The sequence below is a fragment of the Mustela lutreola genome, chromosome 8, assembly GCF_030435805.1.
Source record: "Mustela lutreola isolate mMusLut2 chromosome 8, mMusLut2.pri, whole genome shotgun sequence".
Classification (NCBI taxonomy): Eukaryota; Metazoa; Chordata; class Mammalia; order Carnivora; family Mustelidae; genus Mustela; species Mustela lutreola.
In genome coordinates this window covers 19,457,953-19,467,556 of record NC_081297.1, presented here as the reverse complement: position 1 = coordinate 19,467,556, position 9,604 = coordinate 19,457,953, and positions in this window count along the sequence as shown.

Below are 9,604 nucleotides of genomic sequence, written 5' to 3'. Positions count from 1 at the left end.
ACCATTTTACACATGAATGTCCAATTTCCCTAATACCATTATTGAAGAAACTGTCTTTTCTTCATTGAGTATTCTTGGCTCCTCTGTGAAATACTAGTTGACTGTATATGTTTGGTTTTATTTCTGGGCTGTTTTTTTTTTTTTTTTTTAATCTCTGTGACATTGGTCTCCGTATCCATTTTTAGGCCATCCATGCTGTTTTGATGATCATATGGTTAAATGATATAGCTTGATATCAGGAAGTATGATGCTTCCCACTTTGTTCTTTGTCAAGATTGCTTTGACTATTCAGGGTCCTTTATGGTTAAATACGGATTTTAGAATTTTCTTTTCTACTTCTATAAAAATGCCATTGGAATTTTGATATGGATCATACTGAATCTGTATGTGGTTTTGGTTATATGGACATTTTAACAATATTCTTCTAATCTATGAATTGTTCTTTCCATTTATTTTGTCTTCTTTCTTTCATCAGTGTCTTGTAGTTTACAGTATAGAGAACTTTTATTTCTTTTGTTAAATTTATGCTTAAGTATTTACGCATAAATACTTAAGTTTTTGATGCTGTTGTCAATAGGATCATTTTATTTATTTCTTTTTCAGATAATTCGTTGTTAGTGCATAGAAATGCTACTGATTTTTTTTTTTTTTTTTTTTTAAGTGAGAGAGTATGTGTGCGTGTGAGTTGCAGGGGAGGGGCAGAGGGAGAGAGAGAATCTTAAACAGGCTTCTTGCCCAGCGTGGAGCCTCACTCATGTGGGCCTCAGTCTCATGACCTGAGCTGAAATCGAGTCAGACGCTTAACCGACTGAGCCATCCAGGCACCCTGAAATGCTACTGTTTTTTGTGTGTTAATTTTGTATCCTGTAACTTCACTGAATTCATTGACTGGATCTAATAGTTTTTGGTGCAGTCTAGGATGCTCAATACTATGTTGAACAGGAGTGGTGAGAGTGGGCATCTTTGTCCTGTTCCTATTCTTAGAAGAAAAGCTTTCAACTTGTTGCCATTGCATCTGATTTTAGCTATGGACTTGTCATTTATGGCCTTTATTAAGTTGAGATACATTTCTTCTATACAGAATTAGTTGAGTTTTTATCACAAATGGATGTTAAATTTTGCTACTTTTTCTGACTCATATAACCTTGAGAGTGGTATATGATTTTTTTTTCATTCTATTAATGTGATGTATCACATTGACTGATGTATAATATATGTCGAACCATCCTAGGTATAAAACCCACTGGATCATAATGAATTTCTTCTTCTTTTTTTTTTTTTATGGTGAATGATGTGTTGAATTAGGTTTGCTAGTATTTCTAGTATTTGCATCTATATTCATCAGGGATATTGCAGTTTTTTGTTTATTTGTGTGTTTTCCTGTAGTGTTCTTTCTGGCTTTGGTAGCAGGGTGATGCTGGTCTCATAAAATGAATTTGAGAGCACTCCTTCCCCCCTTTTTGGGAAAGAGTTTGAGAAGGATTGTTGTTGTTGTTGTTTTAAGATTTTATTTATTTGACAGAGAGATCATAAGTAGGCAGAGCAACAGGCAGAGAAAGAGGAGGAAGCAGGCTCCCTGCTGAGCAGAGAGAGCCCAGTGCAGCACTCAATCCCAGGACCTGAGATCATGGCCCTAACTGAGGAAAGAGGCTTAACCCACTGAGCCACCCAAGCACCCCAATTCTTTTAAATACTTGGTAAAATTCACTAGTGAAGCCAACTGGTCCTGGACTTTTCTTTGTTTTGAGATCTTTGATAAGTGAGTCAATCTTACCAGTGATTGGGCTGTTTTTTATTTCTTTTTGATTCGGTCTTGGTAGATTTTATGTTTCTGGGAATTTTTCCATTTTTTCTAGGTTGTCCAGTTTGTGGCATCATAATAGCTTCTTACAGCTCTTTGATTTCTGTGGTGTCAGTTGTAATGTCTTTTTCATAATTGTGTTGAATTGGGTCTCCTCTCTTTTTTTCTTGGTTAATCTAGCTAAGTTTGTGAGTTTTGTTTATCTTTTCAAAGAACCATCTTGCAGTTTTGTTCATTTTTTCCCGTTGCTTTCCTGTTCTCTGTTTCATTTATTTCTGTGCTAATCTTTATTATTTCCTTCCTTCTGCTAAATTTGGGCTCTGTTCTTTTTCTAGTTCCTTAAGGCATAGAGTGAGGGTGTTTATTTGAGATCTCTGTTTCTAATGTAAGTATTTACTGCTGTTAACTTACCTCTTAGAACTGCTTTTGCTGCATCCTATAAGTTTTGGTATGTTCTATTTCCTTTTTTATTTCAAGCTGCTTTTGTCTCTCCTTTGGGGGTGTCCGTGGGTCAGTTGGTTAAGCATCTGACTCTTGATCTCAGCTCAGGTCTTGATCTTGGTTGTGAGTTCAAGCCCCATGTTGGCCCCCACACTAGGCATGGAGCCTACTTAAAAAATAAATAAATAAAAGTCATTTCTCCTTTGAATCATTGGTTATTCAGGAGAGTATTATGTAATTTCCATATATTTGTGAGTTTTCCAGTTTTTTTTTCCTGTTAATTTCTAGTTTATTCTCTAGTTGATCAGAGAATATACTTGGTATGACTTTAGTCTTCTTGAATTTGCTGAGACTTGTCTTGTGGCCCAACATATCCTATGTCCTAGGAAATGTTCCATGTGTGCCTCAGAAGCATGTATGTTCTGCTGTTGTCAGAAATTTCTTCATAGGTCTGTTAGGTCCATTTGTTCTATTATGTTGTTCAAATCTGCTGTTTTCCTTATTGATTCTTTGTCTGAATTACCATCTATGTTGACGCTGGGATAGTAAAGTCCCCAATTATTATTGTACTGCTGTTTATTTCTCCTTTTAGCTCTGTTAGCTTTTGCTTTATATATTCAGGTGCTTTGATGTTGGGTGCATAAGCATTTACAGTTATATCTGCTTGATGGATTGATTCTTTTGTCACTATTTAATGACCTTCTTTGTTTCTTTTTACCATTTTTAAGGCTTGTTTTGTCTCATAAGAGTATAGCTACTCTTGCTTTTTTTTGTTTTCGTTATTGTTTCTTGATATGCCTTTTTCCATCTCTACATTCAGTCTACATGTGTGTTTAAGGCTGAAGTAAGTCTTTTGTAAACAGCATGTAGTTGTATCTTTTTTAGTCCATTCAGCCATTCTGCTTACTTTGGAGAATTTAATCCATTTATGTTTAATCCATTTAATGTCAAAAATATGACATTATAGTTTACATATTTTTGTATATTGTATATTCAGTAACGAGCTTATTGTCACAGATACTCTTCCTGTTTGCTTTTTAACTTTTAAACTAGAGTTGTAAGTAAATTTCATACCACTGTGACCATATTATAGAACCTTTGACTATATATTAACCATTGCCAGTGAGTTTTATACTACCTTTCAATGCTTTCATGTTAACTAGTATCCTTTATTTCCACTCACGGAACTCTCTTTACTATTTGTTACAAGGCTGGTGGTACAAGTGGTGATGCATTCCCTCCACTTTTGTTTGTTGTAAAAAGTCTTTCTCCTTCATTTCTGAAGGACAGAACTTTGGACTGATGGTTCTGTTTCATTATTTTAAATATGTCACTCTATTCTCTCCTGGCCTGAAATGTTTCCTTTGAAAAATCTGTCTGTAGTCTTAAGGGGTTTCTGTAGCTTCTCTGTTATGTAACTTCTCTCTTTCTTTTTATTGCTTTCAGAATTCTTTCTTTGGGTTTGACTTCTAGTAGTTTAGTCATAATGTGTTTTGGGATAGCCCTACGCAGGTTCAACCAATTTGGCATTCTTTGGGTCTCATGGATCTGGATGTTCATTTCTCTCCCCAAGTTTGGGAAGTTCCAGCCATTAACATATGCTTTCTGTCCCTTTCTCTTCCTCTTCTCCTGGAATTCTCATAATGTGAATATTGTTGTATTCCAAAATTCCCATAGATATTCTTTACTCTTTTTCATTCTTTTTTCTTTTTCTCAGTCTGAATAATTTTTAATTTTTTTTTTATTTTTTAAAAAACATTTTATTTATTTGACAGAGACCACAAGTAGGCAGAGAGGCAGGCAGAGAGTGAGAGAGAAGCAGGCTCCCCACTGAGCAGAGAGCCTGATGCGGGACTTGATCCCCAGGAGCCTGAGATCATGACCTGAGCCAAAGGCAGCAGCTCAACCCACTGAGCCACCCAGGTGCCCTCAGTCTGAATAATTTTGAATGTCCTGTCTTCTAGGTCACTGATACTTTCTCCTGCTTTTGAAGTTCTCTGTTGAGTTCTTCCAGTCATCACGTTTTTAAGCAGGATTTGATTTTGTTTTTTAATAGTTCTATTTCTTTGTCAAACGTTTTTTAAATTAATTTTTTATTTTTTTATTAACATACAATGTATTATTAGCTCTAGGGGTACAGCTCTGTAATCGCCAGGTTTACACACTTCACAGTACTCACCATAGCACTTACATTCCCCAATGTCCATAACACCACCACCCTCTCCCTATCTTTGTCAAACTTTTTATTTTGCTCATGCATTGTTTCCCTAATATTTGGTCTTTGTGTGTTCTTGTGAGTTCACCAAAGTTTAAGTATTATTCTCAATTCTTCGACAGATCATAGATCCCTGTTTCTTTAAGGTCAGTTATTAGAGTTTTATTAGTTTTCTTTGGCAGATCATGTTGACCTGAGATTTGTGATCTTTATTCCTGACATTGGTATCTATGCATGTGAGTAAATAGTCTCCTTTTCTGGGCCTTACAGGTTCACTCAGGCAGAGACCGTTCACCAGACAGCTCACTTTAGGTTTCTGAATGTGTCTCCTGGCAAAGTCCAGCTGTAAGGCCTAATATGTGGGTCCTATTTTGGGTGACGCCATTGCCTTAGCCCTGAGGTCAGGAGTGGGGCTCCCAGGGTGCTGTAGGATGGCCTCCATTGTTGCCTGGGTTCTCCGGTCAGACTTTCTAGACAGTCAGGCCTGGGTGTTACGCTCAGTAGTAGATGGGGTAAGTCGAAGTTGGCGTCCTGGCCCAGTTTAGCAGAACAGGCCATAGGGCCTGCAGGGCTCGCTGGAGAACCTGATCAGGCAAGATCATGCGCTGAATTCTCTGGCTAGGCAGGGCTGCTGGTTTTGCTCTGCAGACCGGGAAACCACAGATGTCCTGTTGAAGGGCCACACTATAAGTAGGGATGGGGAATGTGACTTCTGTGTGCTCTGCTCCGGCTCCTTAGTTGGGTGTCTGAGGGCTGTTTTCAGCAGTGGGCGTGGCTACTAATTTCCCCACCTGGGTGGAGGGGTAGAATTGGCTCCAAGATCGCAAGACTCTTTCTGGTCTTGACTCCAGCCATCTGGTGTCCCAAGGTCTCTCGCTGAATGGGGCTTCCGGATTTGTCCTGGGGTCAATCAGGACTGCCTGGAGGGTGGAGGGTGCTTTCCCGGCTTTCTGTTAAGGTGTACTGTAGGGACTGTATTCAGTCATGGGTGGGCCTGGGCCCCGCTGGAGCCCGTGGCAGTCACGCTCCCGGGTGTCCCATTGGGCGGTCTAGTTGGAAGGTCCGGAAGCTACTCTCAGCCCTAGGCGGGGCTAAGCTCTCCTGCCTGGGCGGAGCCAGGTCTTGACTCAAGCCAATCTCCTCCCCAGGTACCACTTTTGGGGGATGATCAGCTGTGCCTGCTGTCCTCTCTGGTTGAAGCATTTCTGGGCTACACAGGTTCCAGGTGTTGCGGCCAGACTCTCTGGTCACGTGACGGGGGCTATATATAGCCGGGGCGGGCCTGTGAGTGAGCGATTTTTCCTGGGCCGCGGAGACTAGGTCAGGCGCTTAGGAGCCGCGCTCCGCGGTGGGGGGAGCTGTAAGTTGGCTCCACGGCCTGAGTGGGCAGAGCGGCTCCGGCCGAGGCTCCTGGTCAGATGGCAGCTCTGCGGGGAGCAAAGGCGCTGGCTGGGACGACTCGTCAGGCTGGCAGGGAAGGACTTGGTGTGTCAAGATCCCAGTCCTGGGGGCTGCAAGGGCGTCCCCCTTTCTCCGTCAGATTCCAAGCGCTTGAGCCGAACAGACTCCTCCGCAGTCCTCTCGCGTTGGAAGTGGAGTAGAGGTTTCCGTGAAGTGACCCAGGGTGCTGGGGCGGGGGGGTGCACGAGGGAACCAGAGGCTCGGGGGAGACCCCGGAGCGGTGCTGTGCTGGCCTGCGGGGCGGGGAGGGGGCGCCCCTAAGGCTCTGACCTTCCAAGGCTGGCTCTCCCGGCCTCTCGGGGGGCAGGGGTTACTTCAGCCTCCCCCCACATTGTAGGATTCTCTCAGTGGTGTCTTCTTCCAGAGGATCTGGTGGTTTTGGGAGCCGGGAGTGAACTCCCGCTCGGTGCCAGGGCTCTGTGTCCGTCTCGTGTGGAGAGAATGGAGGCCCTGAGGACCGCTGGCGCCGCCTGGGGCGGCTATTCTGCGGGGCTGCGGCTGTGCTCTGTGCTTTGGAGGGTTCCTCTTGGAGTTAACCTAGTTTTGCTCTGGAGTCAACTCGACATGCCACGTGGGAACTGCTGCCGCGCTGACCGACCTGGTGTCTAACTCTCAGAACGTCCTTAGCGCATTGTGAAAATTGCTGTACTGCAGAGGAGAGGAAAGGAATTACAGTGGAGATACAGGGAAATAAATTCCAGACGAGATAATTAGCTGGAGCACCTTAATAAAGCAGTACTCCTACCTCGTAAAGACGGAATTCCTCCTCGTGTAGTTAGCTTTGACCGGAGTCCTCTCAGTGAAGGAGAAATTCAACCGCCCTCGCTGGTTCCTGGGGCTCGGTGTGCATGGGAATCACCTGTGGAGCTCCGCAGGTGCCCCGACTTCAGCCGGCGCCCCGGAGCGGAGTGCGGGGTGGGGGAGGGGGTCTGTGTGACGTGCCCCAGGCACCGGGGTCGAGGAAACCAGGGAAACCGGCTCTGGGCTTTTAACTGTACTAAAGGGTTAAGTCTGGGTTCCCAGAGAGAATTCCTCTTCTGTACACAAATGGAAAACACCTGACTCTGGAAAGTCCTGTCTCTGGCAGCACCGAGGAAGGTCTCTGCTCTGTAATGACAGGTGGCTGATCACCAGCTCCTGCCCGTTTCTCACTCTTGGGAGGGATCTGGACCAAACCGGACTCAGCCATGCAAGTTTTCTTTTTGGAAAAGTGTGTTATTCACCTTGGCCGTTTATTTGCATCGTGTGTTAGGGTCACTACTCAGGCGTTTATGTCTTGCTAATTTACTCGAGGCACTGGGTGCCCGCGGCAGCTGCACCGCCAAGCGCACCTGGTTTTTGGACAGCGGCTCTGTGGTTCTGTGTGGCGGTCAGATTCTGGCTCCGAGGAGTTTCCCGGGAGCTACCGCTCCTTCCCCAGCACTTGACCCTTGGAAAAGGGCGCTGTGCTTGGAAATGGGTTTCTATCAGCTAGTTCCTCCTGGACGTCTGTGCAGAAGTCCTGTGGGTGTGTGACTAGTGTCACAGGTCAAGAGCAAGTGTTGAGAATGAATGCCAAGAAAAACAAGTGGCCGGCATGTTTTCTTAAGCTCTCTGTCAACCAAGCAAACGTAGGATCATTGTAACCCAGATTCTCCCTGAAATAGGCAGGACAGGCCCCTAGAATTGTAGGCAAATGGTGCCTTCCGTAAAATGTAATTCTGCTTTTAAAAGTAGGGGCTTATGTTTTGGATTTTTGAACTCTCAATGAGAACAGTACCATTAACCTTAGTTTTATTTCCTGAAAATGAAACCTACATGGATGGCACCGTCTTTTTGTGTAAATGGAACAAGGCCTTTCAAATGAAGTCCTCGTGACCTTTTGTAAACATGTGAAAGCTGTTCCATTTTAATTTTAATTTATTTTTAAAAAACATTTTATTTGACAGAGACCTCAAGAGCGAGCACAGACAGGGGGAGTGAGAGAAGGAGGAGCAGGAGACCCATGCGGGGCTCGATCCCAGGACCCTGGGATCATGACCTGAGCTGAAGGCAGACGCTTAACCACTGAGTCGCCCAGGGGCCCCAGCTGTTATATTTTTAAGTAATTTTACCTTGTTAAAAATTTATGCCAACTGTTCCTCATTCCTCACCTTGCTCTTGGCATCAAAAGAAATATCTCTTTCATACTGATAGCTGAATGTTTACAATAGTTTAAGAACAGCTCAGGTGATTGTGAAGCGTGTGTGTCTTTTGATTGTAAATATGGTCACCGGCCAGGTTTGGCAGGCCTGTCTGAGGAGCGAACCTTTCCACACATTGTCACTCCCTGTGGTTGGTTTCCCCTGCTTCAGTATGGCCTGGGCTCCCTCCGCTCAAGCTGCGGGGAGCACCAGCAGTTGGTGAACAAGTACGAACAGCGCCCTCAAGGTGCTTATAATCCACTTAAGTGCTGCCCCGAACAGATTTGTTTAAATTACCAGTTGTCATGACTTTTCCAAAAATTTGGAAACTAGAAAAAGAAAATGTTACACTTACTGCATCATTCTACTGGCAATTTTTAAAATTAATTTTTAATTTTTTTTATTAATATATAATGTATCATTAACCCCGGGGGTTCAGGTATGTGAATCGCCAGTTTTACACACTTCACAGCACTCACATACCTTCCCCAATGTCCATAACCCCACCACCCTCTCCCGAACCCCCTTCCCCCAGCAACCCTCAGTTTGTTTTGTGAGATTAAGTGTCTTTTATGGTTTGTCTCCCTCCCAATACCATCTTGTTCCATTTATTCTTTTCCTACCCCCCAAATCCCCAATGTTGCATCTCTACTTCCTCGTATCAGGGAGATCATATGACAATTGTCTTTCTCTGACTGACTTATTTCGCTAAGCATAAATACCCTCTAGTTCTATCCACATCATTGCAAACGGCAAGATTTCATTTCTTTTGATGGCTGCATAGTATTCCACCGTATATACATACCTCATCTGCTTTATCCATTCATCTGTTGATGGACATCTAGGCTCTTTCCATAGTTTGGCTATTGTGGACATTGCTGCTATTCGGGTGCATGTGCCCCTTTGGATCACTACATTTGTGTCTTTTTTTTTTTTTTTTTTTTTAAGATTTTATTTATTTATTCGACAGAGAGAGATCACAAGTAGGCAGAGAGGCAGGCAGAGAGAGAGAGAGGAGGAAGCAGGCTCCCTGCTGAGCCGGGACTCAATCCCAGGACCCTGAGATCATGACCTGAGCCGAAGGCAGCGGCTTAACCCACTGAGTGACCCAGGCCCTACATTTGTGTCTTTAGGGTAAATATCCAGTAGTGCAATTGCTGAGTCGTTAGGATAGCTCTATTTTCAACTTTCTACTGGCAATTTTTACGTTAAAATATACACAGATAGCCGATATCTCTATCTCTTTTCATATAGATATATACTCTTCCTACAGAGTTGAATCATAGTACACATACAATTTTGTGCCCTGCTTTTGTCACTTAAATAAAAAGTGACTGATACTTGCAACATATTAGAAACTGAATTTTGTATCTGGTATAACTCCATAGTTTTGTGGGTCAGATGTGCAGTTTCTCCAAATCCTGACAGCTCCTGTCCAACAAGTGTCAGTGTGTCATCTTTATGTGAGCATGGACTCTTCTAGAAAGGATACTTTCTGATGACCAGTTTCTTGGGCCCACAGCT